This window comes from Notamacropus eugenii, chromosome 1 (assembly GCF_028372415.1).
Source record: "Notamacropus eugenii isolate mMacEug1 chromosome 1, mMacEug1.pri_v2, whole genome shotgun sequence".
Taxonomy (NCBI): Eukaryota; Metazoa; Chordata; class Mammalia; order Diprotodontia; family Macropodidae; genus Notamacropus; species Notamacropus eugenii.
The window spans coordinates 142,958,259-142,979,963 of record NC_092872.1 but is presented as its reverse complement, the minus strand read 5'-3'; the positions used below and the strand labels follow the sequence as shown (position 1 = coordinate 142,979,963).

General features: G+C 37.5%; 1 pseudogene; it reads right to left on the bottom strand.

The window, feature by feature from the left end:
* Positions 1-928: 928 nt before the first annotated feature.
* LOC140529116 (metaxin-2 pseudogene) overlaps positions 929-21,705 on the bottom strand; it is a 59,266-nt pseudogene continuing 38,489 nt past the window's right edge.

Sequence of the window (21,705 nt, the reverse complement as noted above, 5' to 3'; positions counted from 1 at the left end):
AATATTTATATGATCAAATTTCCCATCAATAAGAAGGATGTTTTCCAGCGGGGGAAAGGAAACTCTTGATACCTAATCTGTTCTAGTGTTTTCTTATTGAGGGGAGAGGGAGCTAAAACATAAAACAAAAACAAAACAGAAAAATATAAAAGACCATATTTAAAAAAAAAAAACACTTTTAACCCCTTTCATGACTATTCTCTAGGTTGCATATACTTAATGGTCTCTTATAATGACACAACTTTTTTTGTGATTAGTCATCTTAAGGGGAAAATCATTCAGAAAAATTGTTAACAAAAATATAGTCCTTTCCAGCTCTAAATCTAGAGTCCTTTGATCTGTGTCACAAAGTAGAGCTACGCTTTGATCAAATGGGACTTTAAACTGTTTTCTGAAGTATCCTTTTTCATCCAACTGATTTTGGAAAAGAATTATTTTTTAAAATATAAAGCTAGTATCTAAAATATAAAGCTAGTATCTAAACGTCTTGTAAATTTTCTAAGTTTATATTTATTCAGTCCTAAAATGACCATCTCCCCCTCCTCTTCAATTTTATCATCTAGCTATGCCAAATCACGTCTGTCTTGTCTTTTGTCTTTGCCCTGGGAAGAACTTAAAGGACTTCTTTCAATTCACATGAATAAGCTGACAGCAATGGGGGGGAGGGGATTTGTATAACTGCTAAAGCTAATATTTTTATGTGTTTACGTGTTTCAAGGAAGCCTACATTATCTGGAATAGTATAGAGCAATTCAGAATTGTTTAGTGTGTACACTGGCTACAAAATACATATGAAAGGTCTCTTAAACAACTGGTAGTTTCTAAAAGTTGTGTTCATTTGTAAAATTCTGATACTATTACAATCATGAAGTTGAACCTAATTTAAGAGTTAGACTTTTCCTTGAAGTAGCTAATTCAGCAAGTCTCTCTAGGCCAACCTGAGGGGGATGAATTCTTTCCCATTTTCTTCAAAGTAGCTCTATTCCTACAGAAAGCAAGGAGGTTGCTGTAAGTTTTTACCTTTTCAGGGAGTTTTTTCACTGGTCAACTGAGTGATAAGGATTGTGAAGAGATAGTTGAAGACCAGGGCATCAAATTCAGTTGGTTGCTCTTTGAAGAAATAAGGTTGTGTTCCTAGTCTTTGAGAAGGAGCTTGATAGCACTGGTCTACATCTGCTAAGATCTGATCCATTGTTACCCCATCCAATGGCTTTCATCTTGCATTTGACTTCCCATTGTTTTTGATAAGCCAAGATGTGGTTCAGAGGCCAAGGATAAGGAAATCCATATCGAGAGTGAATGATCTCCCCTACTGTCACTTAATCACATCACTGAAGATACAACCCCACTGTCAACAGCTAATTCCATGTAGGTTTTCATTTCTGCTTTTTGAACTTCATCCAACCCATCACTGAGAGAATGGCCCTTGGCTTTTACAAATTGAGCTATTGGACCAACTTCTAATACTACTTGATTTCCCACATGAATAAAAGATATTTTACCAGATGGAGACATGTATCCAACATTCGCTCTACAAAGCACTACAATCCACTTTCGCACATTTGCAAAAAGGCCTGAATGGCGAGAGAAGAATCATTACCAGTGAGCAAAATTTGTTCCCCTTTTAGCTGCTGATAAAGTGTAGCATCTTTAGGTGAAGGGTCTGCAGGTGCAACCTAGGAGTCTAATGCTTCAGCCACCACATGCTGGCTGTGGGGCCTGGGGAGCTCTTGCTTGCTTTGCTGCTGCTTCCTCCTCAGTCACTGCCTCTTCAGATGCATTGTGGGCTCATGGGTTGCAATGGGCTCCTACTACAGGGGCTAGACCGAGGCACTCTGGAGCAGGAGCAGGACAAGCACCTACGGGATGCTCTCTCCCCTCCTTCTGCTTGACTATGGCACTCTTGGCCCATGGTAGGTGCTTAAAAATGATTGATAAGACTGGCCTTATTAGAAAAGAAGACATATATTGGCAAAAGGGAGAATCTGCACTCAAGGACCTCATAATCTAATGCAAACAAATATGTAAAAAAGCAAGCTATAAGCACCATAAACAGAAAACAAATACAAGAGGGAAGGCCCTGGAATTACGAGGGGTTGGGGGAAGCTTCCTGTAGAAGATGGGATTTAAAGGAAGCCAGGGAGGTCTGGAGTCAGAACAGAGAAGGGATAGCACTCCAGGCACAGGGGATAGACAAAGAAAACACCTCGAGTCAAGAAATGAAATGACTTATTAGTTGAACCACCAGGAGGCCAGTGTCACCGGATTGAAGAATACATGTGGGAAGTAAGGTATAACAAGACTAGAAAGGTAGGAAGGAATTAGGTTATGAAGGGTTTTGAATGCCAAACAAAGTATTTTGTATTTGCTCCTGGGGGCAATAGGAGGCCATTGGAGTTTATTGAATGGGGGGAGATGATATGATCATCGTACCTGTGTTTTAGGAAAATTACTTTATGTGGCTGAATGGAGAATGAATTAAGAATCGAAGAAATTTAAGGCAGGCAGACCCACTAGCAGGCTACTGCAACAATCTAGGTATAAGGTGATGAGGGCCTATACTGCAGTGGTGGAAGCATCAGAGGAGAGAAGAGGCACACATAAGAGATGTTGAACAGGTGAAATCAGAAGGCCTTGGCAATGGCTTGGGTATGGGGAGATAACTGATAGCAAGGAACCCAGGATGTCTCTTAAGATTGTGAACTTGAGGGACTGGGAGGATGGTACTGCACTTTACAGTAATCAGGTAGATTAGCACACAGGGTGGGCTGCTAGCACAGGTTCTTTGATCTGCTTTTCTAAAGGAAAGGCAGCTTCAAAGGGATCAACAATCTGACTTTAAACAATGCAGACAGAGAAGTAGAAAAAAGTGAGTATCTAAGAAAGAGTTCAATAGACAGGGCTCCAACTGTCTAAGCAGAATAGACATCTAATCACCAGACCAGGGAGCACCAACGTTTGGGTTCTTAAAGCCTGGACCTCCTTAATAATGGCTACCCAGACTCTTGTCTGGCCAAATCACAAAGAAACATTCTTCTCATGAGTGAGACCCAAAGCAAAGTATAAACCTCCCAAAATTAGAACAAAGACAAGGCCTCTGATTGGTTCAGAGCCAGAAGGCATGAAACCTAGATGACTCAGCACAGTTGTGAATTATCAGGGTTCAAAGGACATTAATACTTCAGATGTTTACAATTTAGCATGAGCCTGGGAAACTGAACTCCCCAAAATACTCCCTTGCTTGTGTTTACGTAGGGAAGGTGGGAGTGGTGGTGGTGGAAGATTTAGAGGGAAAGATAATGAGTTCTGTTTTGGACATACATTGAGCATAAGATGTCTACTGGACATCCAGTTCAAGACATCTGAAAAGCAGTTGGAAATGCAAGGTTTGGAAAACAGCAGAGAGACTGGGGAAAGATAGATTTGAAAATCATCAGCATAGAGATAATAATGAAATCCATGGAAGCTGAGATTTCCAAGTGACATAGTATAGAGGGAGAAGAGGACAGAAGCTGGAAGGACACCTACAGCAAGAATGCGGGATCAAGGGGAGAATTGGACAAAGGAGACAAAGGAGTGGACAGATAGGTAGGAGAAAAACTAAGAGTGGTATCTCAAAAACCTAGAGAGAAGAGAGGCTCAAGGAGGAGAGAGTGACCAATAGTGTCAAAGACTGCAGAGAGATCAAGGACAATAAGGAAAAAGCCAGTGGATTTGGAAACTAAAAGACACTAGTGACTTTGGAGAGAGCAATTTTGGTGGAATGATAAGGTTGGAAACAACACTGAAAGGGTTAAGAAGCCAATGAGAGGAGAGAAAGTGGAAGCACATATTGTTGACAGCCTTTTCAAGGAGTTTAGCTACACAGGACATAAGAGATACGGAATGGTGGTTGACAGGGATAGAAGGATGAAGTGATGGTTTTTTCAGGTTAGGAGAGACTGGGGCATATTTGAGGTGATGAAGTAAATAGAGTACTGGGTCTGAAGAGTTTACATCTGTCCTCAGACACTTATTATCTTACTTACTTACTATCTATGTGACATTGGCCAAATCATATAACCCTATTTGCTTGAATTCCTCATCTGTAAAATGAGCTGGAAAAAAACCACTCCAGTATCTTTGAAAAGAAAACACTAAATTGGGTCATGAAGAGTCAGAAACAACTGAACAACAGTGAGGTTGTAGGCAGTAGGACATGAGCCAGTAAAAAAGGACAGTGAAAATAAATGAAAAAGCAAGGATGACAGAGGAGGAGGAGACAGGATAGAATGGGATCACTTGAACAAATAGAGGTGTTAGCCTTGATAAAGAGTAAGGACGCCTTATGTGAGATGGGAAAAGGAGAAGAAAGTAGCAGAAGGCACCTGAGTGATAGGAGATGAGGATGAGGGGAGAAGAGGAAGCTTATGATGAGTGGCTTTGAGTTTTTCTGTAAAATATGAATAATGTTCTCTACTAAGAGAGTGGGGAGAGGGGGAGCCATGGAAAGATGAAAGAGGAATGAAAAGTTTGGAAGAACAAGATTGCCTAATTGAGGTAACAAATTTGTGGTGGACTCAGAATAGTTGGATGATTTTTCTCTTCCTATGTTCAACAGCATGTATACAGGTGTGAAGGCAATGAATGATGAGGATAGTATTCAGGATTGTTGGAGGGGGAAGAGAATACATGTAGGGAGGTCAAATGGGAATGTTTGATATTTGGACTAATATAGTAGTGCTATCTATTTGATTTCATTAATCTCTATGGGTCTCAATTTCCCTATCTGTAAAATGAGGGGGTCAAATTAGATTATCTCTTTCTAGTTCTAAAATTCCATTTTCCTCTGATTCCTTTTCTTTGGAAACAGTCTTATTTATATACACTTGTCTTCTCAACTATATGCAATATCTAAGGGTTCGTTGCTGGTTATTTCAGGTTCCTATTGAAATACTGTCCAATTTCAGATGTGCTGAATCCGTTATCCTCCTGGATAAAGTTTTTCTCAATGTTTCTGCTACTCCCACAGACATGACTAGCACAGATCAGAGCTTTGTCCCAGGGCACCAAAATTTAGCAGGTACCATTATATTTGTATTTTTTTATAGATAAGAGTAAGTTTAAAAGGAAGTTATGAGACAGTTTGTTTCCTCTGCACCTTCATTCCCAATGTCTTCAAAGAGAATGCCACAGCAGCATCCTTGCAGTATTCTGGTGTCTCTACCCTCCATAGGTGTTGCCCCAGCACCTCTCCCTATAGCTATTAAATTCATTTTACAAAGGTGATTCCAGTACATTTTCATGCTGCTTTTCTCTGCTACATTTTGTGCTTCTCATCTCAGCTCTGTTCATTCTTTATTCCAGACTCTTTTCTGTTTAGAATAATGACTACTCAAGGAATTTCTCCCATGTTTCTTTTATCTTCAGGACAACATTTGGGTAGTCACCTTGGCATACAGACTCAAGAAGTTACTCATGCCTAGATGGATTCACTGTATAGACAGAGGCATATCAGTGTATAGGGGTGGGGACAGGGTGTGTGTGTGTGAGCACACACATGTGCATGTTGGAGGGAATGGAGGAAATGGAGCAGAACAGTGAGGGACTTGGAAGAGGAACCTTGTGGTTTGAGGGAAGGACCTTTTTCTGCGGTCTCAGTGCTTTTGTTTTCTTTTCTCAGTCATTTCACTTGCTTAATTTTGCCAGTGGTTCTCTCTTTGCACTGGGATCAGAACTTAAGAAATCACCTCAAGTTGCAAATGGAAAATGTTTTCAATGAAAGGGCAAACTCCCAGAAATATGGGTCATTTACACTAGGACATTTTTTTCCTAAAGCACAAAATAAAATGTCCTTTTCAGAACCCTGCATTGTAAACACTTTCTAATGTTATCCAGTAGATTTTTTAAAGAACAGGTTCAAAGATCATGAGCTGAATTATCATTAGCAGAAAATGTAAATTTCAGACTCAAGAAGACAAATGGTAGATCTGGAAAATCTGAAAGCAGGAGAAATTTTGGAGAAGATACTGAGATGGGTGAAATTTGAACTTCGAATTCTCTGTTCTTGTTTATAATTTTGTTGCACCATTTTTGCTCCTGGTTGGTGGGTCCCACTTAGAACTGGTCTTTTCAAACCATGTCCTTTTCCCTCCAACCTCTCCTGTCTAGGTTTACTTGAACATATTTTATCTCTGTCTAATTTGAGAAAACATTACATGCCAGTATTATGATGCACTAATTGTGGCTGCCAGTAGGCAAAAATGATGATAACTTTAAAAAACAGGGACAGCCTAATACATACCATATATTTGGGGAGCATAGCTTTCGAAAGATTGTTAGGATGAAGTTATTCCAAGAGGAACTGAAATCAAGAATGAAATTTTAAAGACTCTGAAAGAAAAATAATTCCAATGAAGAGGGAAAGAGGGATTTGTCTAAAAAGATTGACAGGGATGCACAGGGGACTCGTGACCAATGGAGATTTTTTTAAATGTCCAGAAGACTGAAGAAAGGCCAGCAAAAAAAGCTATTTTAGCTGTGTCATTGTGGTAGTGGAGAGGTTAAAACAAAACAGTATAGTACCACTGCTTGAAAGCAATGATTTAAAAAGAAAATAAATAAAGAAGTAATAAATGAAATGTATAAAATAAAAAAATGAAAATAAATAAAAAAATGAAAATAAATAAATAATAACTTGGAATATAAAAATAAAGAGGAAATGAGATAATCGTTTCAAATAGCAGAAGGAAAAGAGAAATTCCTCAAAATTTCTATTTTTCTTCTTCATCCTTTACCAAAGACAATGATATTTAGACAATAAAGGATGAGACAAAATGGATTAGGAGATAATTGCAATAGGTGACAAGACAATGGGAGAATTCATACATACCTTGGGGTGATCTCTGTATGGTGATCCCCAAACTGTCTGTTATGCATGGATGTAAAATTTATGAAGGTAATAGACTTTTATTTTTAAAGCCTATAAGGTTACTGCAAATACCATTGAAGGACTCTGCTTGAAACAGCTTCTACTTAGGCTGCCTGACCCAGTTAAATCCTCTGGATACCATGACTATCCTCCCACCCCTACCCCACACATTTCATCAAATATAATAGGAGTGTAAAGAATTACAAGAAATGAGAAAATAGTATTTGGCCCTTTGGACCCAATAATCATCATAATAGCTAAAATTTATATGCTGCTTTTAAGTTTTGCAAAGATTTTTACATATAATATCTCATTTTATCCTCATAACCTTGGAAGGCAGGAACTTACTATCCCCACTTAACAGATGACAAAACTGAGGCTTAGTAAAGTTAAATAACTCGCACAGCTAGTACATGTCTGAGGCAGAATTTAAATTAAGATCTTCTAGACTTCGCATGCAGTCCTTTAACTGACTACTTTTGATTACTTCTTAATTTGCCTCATTACTATCAGGAGAGAGTCAAGTTGGGGCTCCATCATGAAAGTCTTCCTCTTATGTACTTGGTAGAAATTCATGGGTTACCACTGTGGAGTTATTAAGCTATAGTATTGAAGGCATACTTGCATGGTACACATGGTAGAAAATAAACACATTATTTCAGGTATCTCTAGTCAACTGTGACTTTTTTCAATATACCCACTTCCCATATAGATATAATTCCCCTAGAGGTGGGAAGCATTGTAGCCCCATCAGGGTATGACTCAAAGTCTTTCTATTTGTACCTCAAATTATATAAATATGTATGCATATGTAATTATTATTATATTTTTTTATATTTTCCTCAAATACCATCCCATATAATAATAGCTGACCAAGGGCTAGTTTTATCTTACACCCATCAAAAAAGGATCACAAAGAAACAGAAATAGACATAGTAAAAGCAAACAAAAATCCTGTCAAAATCCCACCCTTCCAAAATCCCAAACTCCAAAAAAGCAATAAACCATGTTAGCTAATGAAATTACAATCAGGAACAGCTGAGTGCTTGGCAGGTTTCCAGATCCACAGTTTTCATAATATACCAGTGGAGAAACAGTGTACATAGTGATTAGAGAATTGGCTTCTTGAACCAAGATGATCTGCATCAAGTCCAATATCTGACATCAGATTAGTTGTATGATTGTTGCAAGTGACTTGATTAACCTCAGTGCTCTTATTAACTCTAAGAGTATGAATTAGAAAGATGATCCTGAGCTACATTGGTAGAACGAGTTTATAAGGACTTGGGAAGTCCCTGTAACCCATGAAATCATAGGTACAATCCCTGTTCCAAGATTCCTGCAGGATCCTACTTAGTAAAGCAAGATGTTGCTTTTCAAGCATTCCATAGGGGCACTTAGGACGGCAAAGTAACATGAAGAAAACTTGACTTTTTCTAAGTATTTTATTGAGCCTATATATCTTTGGATTTCTCTCTGTCTACTACTATATAATAATATGTATGTATATGTGTATCTACACACACACGCACACACACATATACCTTTGGCTGGGATGTATGGAGTGTTCAGGAGGACTAGCACCTCTGGATTCAGGGTTTGCCAAACCCTTTTTAGACCTGTTCATCCATCTTTGTTATCCACCTCTGCCTCCAAGAAACTGTAGCATGAACAGCAGTCACACCTGGGTAAACCATTTTGGCAGACTGGCTAAACTAGTTTGAAGGTAACTGATAGGCCTCAAATCTGGTGAGTTAGGGGCATATCTACCTCAAGCAAGTGAACTTCCCTTGGCAGAATGGGCAGATAAGAACAATTTGTTCCAACGGCCATGAAGGTGGCTGAAGCAGGCACTGTGGAGTAAGCCAAGGTCATCCACATCCATCCATCCTGGGCCATAGCCAGGTTTCCTGACTTTTGTCCCGCCACTAAACTTTAATGACTCTGGAGGAGGATAAGGGTGGATGACTGTGCAGTCTGAGGTTCTCTCTAGCTTGTTTATGATCCTATGATCCTCCATCTTCTCTTTTACCATGGCATTCTGAGGCAGGAGATAATTTAGAGGAAACTTTCATTTATCTAAATATTTTATCAACCCCACATGGCTCTGGCTAGCATCTGTATAGAAAAAAACTTGTGCAATCATAACTCCATATACCTTCCCTTTGGAGTTGGTGTTGTTGAGTGTTTTCAATCATGAATGACTTTTTGTTGCCCTATTTGGAATTTTCTTGGCAAAGATATTAGAGGACTTCAAATCCACTGGGCTATAGCTCTATCTCCTTTCATCCTCATGATGCTTACAAGCATTGATCTTTCTCTGCCTCTTCCTCCCACATATGTCCTTTGGCATCCCACCAATAGTGGTGTTTTCTCTCATTATGCTATTGGTGGCATATATTAACACGGTTTTGCATAGGTCCCTAGTCTCTAGTCAGGGACTCTAGTCAGGAGGGAAAGGGATTTTCTTTTGAATTAGTAATAGTCCTGTGTTATGTGTTGGTTCTCCAATTTGTTCCTCAGTTCATCCTCTGGATATTGTAACTCTTTTTAAAACTTTTAAAATTTTATCTTAATAGTATTTTTCCCAATTACATGTAAAGACAATGTTTAGCATTCATTTTTACAAAATTTTGGGTTCCAAATTTTTCTCCCTCCCTCTATTCACTACCTTCCCCTCTTGCTAAGATGGTAAACCATTTGATATGTTTTATATGTGCCATCATGTAAAACATATTTCCATATTAATCATGCTATGAAACGAGAAACAAACCAAAAGAAAAAAAACACAAAATAAAAAATAAAGTCAAAATAATACACTTCTTGCAACTTGACCATTTAGTATTCCTATGGTCTTTTTCATATGTGGCTATTTTACTATTGTAAGTGCCTGGCAAACTTTATTTATCAATCCTATTCTTCTTCTCTCTCATGCACCCTTGAGATAACAGGATAATACATTTTTAAACAGCGATATTATCTCAGACACCATTGAGATATCCCATCCTTTATGTCTTAGACAATTGAACAATTTGCCATGACTTCCCTACCCCCAAGCAGTATTAACCCTGGGCTGCTGCAGCACTTTCAGGTAGTCTGGTCTCTGGGTAAGTAAGTGAGTCTCAGTTTCTTTATTTGTAAAAGGAGAATATTCTACCAAATGTCCAGTTCCAGATTTGTGATTCTTTGATCATGTATCTATGTATTGTTATTTATTGGTCTTAGGTATGCCCCCTGGTGCTAAACAGAACCAGTTTACTCTCTCATTTACATGATAATCTTTCAAATATTTCCAGATACATCATGTCCTGACTTAAGTTTTCTTTTCTCCAAGCTAAACATTCCATGTTCTTTCAACCAATGCTATGTATGTATATTAATCTTAATAGAGATCTGAAAGAATTTTAAAAATGATTTTTAAAAATGAAATCAATATTGAAACTTTCAAAAATTTTGCTTGGTGACTCCCGGGAGAGCTCTCCTTTTGCATTTGGCACTAGAGTATGTAAGAGGGTGTTACTGAATGCTTTATTATATGCAAAGGGTTGATCAAGATCTGTTTTAAAATAGGATCTATTCCCATTATTAAAAATTTAGTGCTGGACAACCCAGAAAAAACAAACATTAGGGGTTAGTATAAATACATAAAACTCATGATGAATGGTTGTCATATTAGCCTGGATTTTTAACATTTTGTTTTGTTGTTTCGAATAGTCTTGTGATAAGCATAGGAAGAGTTAAAGAATGCCATAATGCTGTATAATTTTGAAAATACTTTTCTTCTCTGGATGTCAGTTTCTTCATCTTTAAAAGAATGTTGCTAGCCTAAGTGATTTCTGAGGTCCTTTACAGTCCTAAAATTCTTATATTTCCATAAATAAATTTATATAAATCTAACTCAATATGAAAAAGAGAGGTGATGTGATATAATAAAGATAATGATCTGGAGTCAGAAAAATCCTGTAAGGATTCAAATCCTGACTCTTACACATACTGCCTGTGTGACCTTGGTCAAGTCAATTAATCTCTTGTTGTTCCAGGCACTTGTCAGATTATAAATTAGAGATAAGGAGCTGATCTGTATCAGTGGAAGGAGTTTCCATAATAGAAGTTCTCAATACTGGAGAAACCAGAGACTTTGAAAAAGTGTTCAAAAAAACTTCATACTGTTATGTAAACTTGGTAAATAATGTACCAAGTATGGAGAAGTGACAAATAAGTATTTTGTTCTTAATATCTCACAGAAATTGGCTTTGATAGAATTTAATTAGAAATTATTAAAACACCTACTATATGTTAGGTGATGGAGACATCAAGATAAATGACAAAGGTACACTTTCAAGAGATTACTTTTTTTTTTTTGAGACTTGATCACCCTATTTTGCCCAGGCTGAACATACAGTCACCACTCATAGATCAGATACTACTACCGATTGGCATAGAAGCTTTGACTTGCTCTATTTCTAACCAGGGACTGATCTGCCCCTCCTTAGACAGCCTGGAGGTTCACCATATTGGTGCCAGATTAATATTCAGTTTTAGCTCAGAATTCCCAAGCTCAAGCAATCCACCAGCCTTAGCCTCCCCAGGATCAAGAATTAAAGGTTGTTAGCCCATGCCTCCGAGCTTACATTCAAAAAAGGGAATATGACATTTCCACTAATTATGAAATAGGAGAGAACATGGTAAGTATGAATGGGAGAGCCAGAAAAATGAAGTAAGAAATTTTAGTAGGGAGAGATGTCATAAATAGTCTTGAGGGAAATGCCTACATGGGGCTATATTTAGGCTTCTTTCAAAATATGGTTTAGACCTTTGATGTAATGCATGGACTTTGAAATAAAGTTTCAGAATTCCCCTTCTTTTCAGTTAACATAGCAAAATGACCTGAAGTCATATTTTCATTTTATGTGAAGGATCTTCATTGATGTGATGTAAAGTAGCCACATTTGGAATGCTAGACAAACATAGAGATGATGAGTGTTTAAAAAAAGCAGCCCTAACTTATGTTGGGTAAAACTAAAACCAGGGTAGCCAACAGGCATCTCTTGCCTAATGCTCAAGGTGATTTCTTGGAGGAAGACAGTCAAAGTCAAAGCAAATTAGTGCTGTTTCTCAAGCTAGTATGGGAATTAACCTTAAGGGACATTTTCAGTCAAGAGATATTTCTGGGTTAGTAAGATTCCAGCCTTGCTGGAGAACCTGATTAAAAAGATTAAAGATTAAAAAGATTAAAAGATTAAAAGAACAAAGATAAAAAAGATTAAAAACAACAAAGTTCTGTAAAAGTTTGATTTCTGAGTTGAACTCAGATGATGGCGGTGGGCTACACTCAGGTACATACCTTGTTAATCTGGTAAGATTTTGGGAAGCAATAAGGCCTTCTTTGCTTCCATATGAAACTGTCTCTGATCAACAGAGTAAGATATAATGACTTCCATGGTATTGGATATTCACAAAGTCTCAAAGGTCCTGGCTCCACTTGGGATGGGTCTTTTTACTCCTTCAAGTGAAAAACAAACCATATCATATGACCAGAGGAAACTGCGTCAAGGGAGAAACAGTTTAAGCCTTTGGCCTCTGGACCATTCAAGTTCTCAGGACAATTTTGTTGCTTTTTAGGGAAAAACTAGGCTAACCCATGGTGGGAGTAAACCATAGTAAATATTGGTTCTTTCCTATCAAGCTTTTATGATTCTGGTCTAATAGATTTGGAAAAATTAGGAGTAAATGAAACTCAGGACCATGGTGGCTATTTAAATATAAAATACATGCTCATTAGGATTTATCATGACACAATAAAATCCTATATAATGCAAACCACAAAAATCATAGAACTAGGAAAAGGCCTTAGGAAAAGATCGCCATCTAATCTAACCTCCTTCTTCCAAGTAATAATGCATAAATCACAATAGAACAGATGGATTATTTTCTGTTCCCTCTTTGCTCTTTTATCCCAGGCGAAGAAAATAGAATAGAAGCAGAGGCCAGCAGCATCTTGAGAGCTGACCTGAAGATGTTCTATTTATTTCTAGTTGGTACTAGCACTGGACCTAGAAGTAGGAAGTTATCATTGTTGTCTGGTCATATCCAACTCTTCATGACCCTATTTGGGATTTTCTTGGCAAAGATGCTGGAGTGGTTTGCCATTCCCTTCTCCAGTGGATTAAGGCAAACAGAGGTTAGGTAACATCTCCAGGATCACACAGTAGTAAGTATATGAAGCCTGGATAACTTCAGTCCTGGTATTCTATCCACTGTATCACTTTGCCCTTATAATGTGTTGACTCAATGCCATTTGATGAGAGTATCAGGAGATCTGGGTTTTCAGATATTTACTTATTAATATATGACCACGTACATGTCTCTGATAATAATTTTCTCTGTAAAATTAATAAGAATTCACCTACCTCACTGGGTTGTTGTAAGGATCAAATGTATTTAAAGTGCTTTATAAACTTTAAAGCACCATATAAATGTGAGGAGTTACTACTACTACTACTACTGCTACTACTACTACTACTACTACTGCTACTACTACTACTACTGCTACTACTACTACTACTGCTACTACTACTACTACTACTACTACTACAGAGAGAACACTCTATTCACTGTGCTACCTAGTTGTCCAAAGGTAGGAAGTCTGAAGTTCAATTCTAGCCTGAGTTGTTTCTTAACTGTGTGACTCTGGGCAAGTAATTTAAATGCTCCCTCTGCCTCAGTTTCCCCTTATGTAAAATGAGGATAATAATAGCATTTACTTCCCAGGGTTCACATGAGATATTTGGAAATCCTTTTGAAAACTTTAAAACTCTGTTTAATTCACCTTTTATTGAAATGTTGAAAACTTACTTGACATTTCAATTTTCAGGGTAATAAAATCTAGGGACCTTATAACAGAATGTTAAACAGGCAGTGGTATCCAGTAGGTTTCTTGTTACCATGCTCAGGATGGCAGTACTATTGATCTGTAAGAGAAAAAAAGGTAGTGACTGTTGCCAATAGTCTCAACAAGTGTATCAGCCACAGCTTAAGGAACTTATAAAAACAAGGGCTTTGAAAATGGCAGAGTAGAAACACACACATTCTCTAGCTCTTCTCCCCATAGCCCATAAAATACCTGTAAAAAATGACTCTAAACAAATTCTAGAGTAGCAGAAGCCACAGAACAACAGAGTGAAAGAGATTTCCAGCCCAAGGTAACCTGGAAGGCCAACAGGAAAGGTCTATCTCACTGGAGTGGAGCACAGCCCAGCCTTGGCTGCATGGCACCAAGAGGAAAAAGACCAGAACAGGCCTTGGGGGTGGAATCCCCAGCAGCAGCAAAAATGCCAAAAACAACTTCAAAGGTCAGTAAGAGGGCTTTTTCAAAGGGCGAGAAGGGAGCAGGGTCCTCCCCTAGCCCCAGCTCCAAGCAGCAGTGGGGGAGGCAGCAGTAGCACCTATTTGTGGAGCCCTCTGCCTAAAGCCCCTGGGGGAATTGAGCAGCTGATCTGAATCTCAGCCCTGAGCAAGATCCTGGGGAGTGGAGGAGCTGGGGGCGGTTGTGGAGTAGGAATTCTGCTACTCACAGATTCTTGGCAGAAAAGTTTTTGGTTGCTCCCAGACCAGTATGCAGGCCAGGTGAAGAGTAAACTCCTCTCCCTTGATTATGCCACCTTAGAGGAACTGAGAACTTACAGGTCCCCAGAGTATACTCTCCTCTTGACAAAGGACTCAAAAGTCAAATAACTGACTGGGAAAATGCCCCAAAAAGGGGAAAAAAATAAGACTATGAAAAGTTATTTTCTTGGCGAACAGGTATTTCCTTCCACCCTTTCAGATGAGGAAGAACAATGCTTACCATCAGAGACCTCCAAAATAAATATGAAATGATCTCAGGCTGTGGGAGAGCTCAGAAAGGATTTTGAAAATCAAGTAAGAGAGATGGAGGAAAAATTGGGAAGAGAAATGAGAGAGATGCAAGAAAATCATGAAATATAAGTCAACAGCTTGCTACAGGAGACCCAAAAAATGCTGAAGAAAGTAACACCTTTAAAAATAGGCTAACTCAATTGGCAAAAGAGGTCCAAAAAACTAATAAGGAGAAGAATGCTTTAAAAAGCAGAATTAGCCAAATGGAAAAGGAGGTTCAAAAATTCACTGAAGAAAATAATTCTTTAAAAATGAGAATGGAGCAGATGGAAGCTAATGACTTTAAGAGAAACCAAGAAATTATAAAACAAAACCAAAGAATGAAAAAATGGAAGATAATGTAAGATATCTCATTAGAAAAACAACTGACCTGGAAAAGAGATCTAGGAAAGACAATTTAAAAATTATGGGACTACCTGAAAACCATGATCAAGACATCATCTTTCATGAAATTATCAAGGAAAACTGCCCTGATAGTCTAGAACCAGAGGGCAAAATAAATATTGAAAAAATCCACTGATCACCTCCTGAAAGAGACCTGAAAAGAGAAACTCCTAGGAATATTGCAGCCAAATTTCAGAGTTCCCAGGTCAAGGAGAAAATATTGCAAGCAACTAGAAAGAAACAATTTGAGTATTGTGGAAATACAATCAAGATAACACAGGATCTGGCAGCTTCTACATTAAGGGACTGAAGGGCTTGGAATATGATATTCCAGAAGTCAAAGGAACTGGGATGAAAACCAAGAATCACCTACTCAGCAAAACTGAGTATAATACTTCAGGGGAAAAAAATGGTCATTCAATGATATAGAGAACTTTCAAGCATTCTTGACAAAAAAACCAGAACTGAATAGAAAATTTGACTTTCAAACACAAGAATCAAGAGAAGCATGAAAAGGTAAACAAGAAAGAGAATTCATAAAGGACTTTCTAAAGTTGAGCCATTTACATTCCTACATGGAAAGATAATATTTGTAACTCTTGAGACTTTTCTCAGTATTTGGGTAGTTAGAGAGATTTTATGCACACACACACACACACACATACAGACAGAGAGCAAAGGTTGGGTTGAATAAGAAGGAATGATATCTAAAAAAAAGTAAAATTAAGGTGTGAGAGAGGAATATATTGGGAGGAGAAAGGGAGAAATGGAATGGGGCAAATTATCACTCGTAAAAGAGGCAAGAAAAAGCTTTTTCAACAGAGGAGAAAAGGGAGGAGTTGAGAGTGAAAAAGTGAAGAAAATACCTTGCTTACTCAATTTGGTATGAAAATCTTTCTTACACTACAGGAAAGTAGGGGAGGGGGGCCAAGTGGAGTGAGGGAGATGATAGAAGGGGGGGCAAATGGGAGAAGGGAGTAATTGGAAGTAAACACTTTTGGGGAGGGACAAGGTCAAATGAGAGAATAGAATAAATGGGGGGCAGGATAGGATGGAGGGAAATATAGCTAGTCTTACACAACATGACTACTATGAAGTCTTTTGAAAATGACACACATATAAAGCATAGGAGTTCTTAAGGATCAGTAGGTAGCAGAGGACTGAGCAGTAACTATATTGGGTCAAAAAGTTAGCATCAGCTATTTTCTTGGAAACCTTTTCAAAGCCCTTGTCTCTTCTCCTGGGCTTGCCTATTTTTGAGGTTGTGGGACCCTAGCAGAAATCTTGAAATCCTTTTATACTCTGAAAGTCTACAATGTAGAGTCTGATGTAAATTGCGTACGCCCAGGGAGCTTGATCACTTCACAAGTAAACCTCTAGTCACTTTCCTTGCACAAGGTCTCTCTTCCTTATAAAATGTAAGTAGTAACAAGTGATAGTTTCTATTCTGAGATAACAAAGACAAGGCAGTATTCACAGTATTTTTTTTAACCTTTCCCTGTTGGCATCCACTTACATGTCCATATTTTTATACCTAGCACCAGTACAGGCCTTGACACATTGGGATAGGACTAGGGGTGCACCTGTGATTCCATTAATACAGGAAAAGCCCCAGTGAGGGAACTTTCTTTACCAATGCAGGTTAGTAATTTCTTTGAAACTTAGAGACTTACAGAGACAGGAGGAGCTCAATAGATTCTTGTTTATATTGGCTGATTATGTCTGAATTTAGATTTCCATTGAATGTAAAACAGAAATAGATCTTTCCATATTCTTCCTTATTTGTGTTTCATAATTATTCTACCACTGCCTTATTTGTATATAATTATTTTTATGTTATCTCCTCCATGATATTGTAAGTTCCTTGAGAACAGAGACTGGTTTTTGGCCTCTGTTTGTATCACAACTACCAGACTTAAAGTAGGTGCTTGATAAATGCTTGTTACCTTGACTTATATGTCCATTTGAGGTTTTTTTTAAAAAAAATATAACTGATGGCCTCTTTCACTATTAATTTTTGATTTATACAGTATGTTATGGAATTATAATAAGATGATGTTAAAATTGTATTATAGGATTCTTTGTCATTGTTTTGGTTTATTATTTGAGAGCAGGGATTTCTCATTGTAATTTGAAGGACAGTCTCTATATGAATCACAGGCTAGTGTAACAAATTGGCTTTCAGAACAAAAGGTATATTTCATTATAATGAGCAAAGTCTGAAACTTCCCTAACCTTATGTGGATGTCAGTGGGTAGACTGTGTGTTTTCAGTGCTTCATTTTTTGGGATACTTGGTTTTATGGATGGCAGGTAAAAATAGCTGGACAGACACCCTTTGTCTATGTCTCTTGTTAAAGGATGATATATATTCCAAGCTGAATCTTTTATGCAGATAAAAATCATGTTCAAAGCAAATAAATACTAGAAAATACCACATACTGGATATATCTGGATCTGGTCTGGTGGAATAGAAAGCAGGCATAAAATGATTTGTGCATCTTCGTCTTACTTGTAGTGTATTTTCCCACTGAAATATGCAGACAATTTGGGACAAAATAAGTAGAAAACTGAAGCAATTTTCCAAATGATTAAACTTCTCTTATGCCTTACTATTTAATTGTCTGTGTTTTTCAGGTAAAAACCAATATTAGCCTAAATTATCAAGAAAATAGCTTTAATTTTTAACTAATTTTTTCATTGCTTTATTTTGTTTTCGTCTGCTTTTAATCTCTGGGTAACTCTGGGAGGATTTCTTTTCTCAATTTTTTTTTTACACTATCCACATTTCTCATTGTATCACTATGCTCTTCCCCTCCTGGAGAGCCATCCCTTATAACAAAAAACAAAGGAGGGTAAAAGTTTGTCAAAATTAATATATCAAAAAGGGTGATGCTATATATGGTATTATATTATATGCCCATGGTCCCTCAGTTTTGTTGAAAAAAAAAGGAAGATGCCTAATATATTTTCTTTGGGATCAACCTTGATCATTAGAGCTTTACAGAATTCAATTTTGATAATTTCGCTACTTTTATCTTTTGCATTTTTGTAGTCATTGAGTGTGTTGTTTCCCTAGTTCTACTTACTTCACTTTGTATCTGTTTATGTCTTTCTTCTCATGCATATCTACTTTCATAATATTCATTGTTTCCTACATTACAAGTTATATGGCATTATATTCACATACCACAATTTGTTTAATTACTTTCTTTCCAGTTTATTTGTTATTACAAAAAGCATAGCTATAAATAATTTTGTGTATATGAGACTTTTATTTCTTTGGAGTCTTGGATTAATAGTTATTGCTCGGTCAAAGAATATACATAGTCTGGGAACATTTGGGAACATAGTTCCAAACTGCTTTCTAGAATAACTGGATCAATTCATAGCTCCCTCCATAGTGTATTAGTATACCTGTTTTCCCACAGCTCCTCCAATATTTCTTTTCTTTTTTTTTTGGTCATCTTTGATATTCTGATAGGTATAACTAAAATGCTTTAAATTGCATTTTTTCTGATTTATTAGTATTTTAAAGCATTTTTCATATAGTTGTTAGATTGAACTTTTTTTCCTTTGAAAACTGCCTATTTTTATTCTTTGACCTTTTATCTCTAGGAAAACGGCTGCCAGTTTTATAAATCCTAATAAATTGAATCAGTATATCTTGGAGATGAGATCATCACTTTGTTTGGAAAAAGAAAAATATGTGACTTTTTCTAATGTATTGTAACATTTCTGACTCTGGCTACAATGGCACCAAATTTAGCTAAGAAAAAAGACACTAAGAAAAGAACAACATGGAAATGCAATCACTAGGATTGTACATGATGAATTAAAGGATATAAAATGGCATAACAGAGGGACAAACACAAACATGTTTCTCTACTGCTTGGGTTCCTGTTATTTCATTAGAATTAAGAGATTTAAGAAATGAGGAAAAACGGGGGGGGCGGGGGGGGATTGGGAGGGATGATTCCAGCCTAAATGAAATGGGCAATTATAGTAACTCTAACTTGTGAGTATCTAACCAGAGAGGCTAGACTTGTGAAATTCCATCTCTTTAGAATTCAGTTGCAGTCTGAGCCTTCCCAGGAATCCACTAAATCTGAGGCAATTGTACTGCTGCCAGAGCCAACTGCTTGGAACCATAGACTGAGAGCAATGAAACACTATATGGTCCTATCAACCACTTCTAAAAAAAAGTTCTGAGGCATTCATACTTGTCATATATGAGTAAGACTAGGTAGAATTTAGACTAACAAAAGTTTGTCCTTCTTCCTTCCTACACCCCATAAGCTGTGAGTTTCCCTCTTATGACTTCCACTCATGTACTCCATTTTGTAAACCACTCAAGCTTTCCCTGCCTTTCACAGAGCTCCATGCTTCAAAATTATCTGCAGTCAGATCATGGTGTGAATGTAATTAGAAGCAATTAACAAGATCTAAGGAAGAGAATTACATTGTTGGGGGAGAGAGGGAGGGAAGGGCATAGTCTAAGTCAGAGTAGAGAGGATAGATAAAGGCCATGTCAGGTCACTCAAGCCTAGGGGTTATAAGGGAGATGAATCTTAAGGGCCAGACTAGAGCCATAAAGAAATCAGTAACTACCTGGTTAAAACTGGGACAGGAATGGGGACAGGTTCTGGAAAATGTTTCAAAGGGAACAGTTCCAGGTGTTGGTAAAATCACTTTATGTAACTTCAACAAACATTTATTAACCACTTCCTAGAAGTAAGATATTGTGCTAGGTCTTGGGGATAAAAGGCCAAAAAGAAACAATTTCTATGGTCAAAGAGTTTACATTCTACTGGAGATATGATATATATGCAACGTGTTTACAGATATGTAAAAGCAAGCTAAGATATGCAAGGTAGAGAGTGAAAGGGACAAGATGAGATTGATGTGGAAAGTGGAAAAACAATAACAGCTAGGGCATCAGTGAAAGTTTCACAGAAGACTTCTCTCCTAAAGCAGAGATGAAGGTCTACTAGTATCTAGGAGGAATGTCCTTTACCAATGAACAGAGGGAAAAAGTGGCATGGGGATTTCACAGAAGAGATAATTCAGTTTCACTGAAATGTGAAGTACAAAGGATCAGAGATCTACATCTGAAAGCGACCTTAGAGGTCATTAAATCCAAGCCCCTCACTTTGCATAGTAGTCCATTGAGGGTTAAAGAAGCTAAAACAGTTTGCTTGTCAAGCCAGCAGTAGGTGACAAAACTAGGATGTGAACCAGGATCTTGTGAGTCCAAGTTAATTAAGCCTTCATTCTACTGTACCATGCTGGCTCCCTTGAAAGAGTTAAGAGGAAATCAGATTGAAAAAGTAGGATAGAAACAACTTATGTAGGGTTTCAAATGTCAAGCTAAGTAGTTTGTATCTTATCATAAAAATAATAGAGAGACACTGAAAGATTTTGACCAGAGGTCAGACCTGTGCCATGAGAAGATCATTTTGATTGCTGAGGAAGGCAAGAATTAGCAGAAAGAACAATTGGGAATTTTTATTTTAAAAATGTATTGTTATTTTTAATTTTTATATCACTTTGATTTCCAAAGATATCCCATACCCTCTGTACTTGGAATGCTATCCCTTGTAACAAAAAAGAAAAAACAAAGATCAGTAAAACTTGTCAGCACATCAAAGAAATTTATACTTGTGCAGTGTTCGGCTCGCAAAGTGCTATACCTCTGCAAAGAAGGGCTGGAGTTAGGGTCTCCTTATATCTAGGAGGCTATTTCAATTGTGGGAACAAGAGATGAGTGTACCATGAAAGTGTTTACCAAAAGAGGAGGTAGATGTGAAAGATGTTAGAGAGGCTGGATTAACAGAACTTGGCATAAGTCCTGCTATAGATTACTATACATACTATACTTCCATTCTCATAAATACTTAGATAACAAGGGTGAGAGAGAAAGAAGAATCAAAAGTGGCTATGAGGGTATATTCTATATGGATAGAAAAGTGGTAGTACCTTTAAAATAAATAGGAGAACTTTGAAGTCGAGGCAAGTTTGAGGGAAAATATGAGCTTCTTTCAGAGATGCTGACTTTGAGATTGTGACATGAGATATAGGTAGAGATGTCCAGTATATTTGGGAGTATGGGATAAGAATTCAGGACAAATATTAGGAAATGAAGATTTGGCAATTATCTATATACATGTGACACATTGAACCCAAGGGAGTGGATAGGATCACTGAGGGAGTGAGGTTAAAGACAGAAAAGATCTCAGGACTAAGCCTAGGGAGCATGAATGCTTGAGGATGGCTGAAGAATGATTATCTAGTAAAGGAGAATGAGCAGGAGAGATCAGCAGGGAACCTATAGAAAAGAGCATCTTGGAAGAAGAGACGTTCTGGGAGGAAGCAGTGGCCAAAGTAATCAAGGAGATTATCAATTTCACTTAAGAGAATATTTTTATGGTGATGCCTTGCCAGCTATGCCCCCTTTTCACCAATCCAAGCATTCCTATAAGCATAGGGAATCAT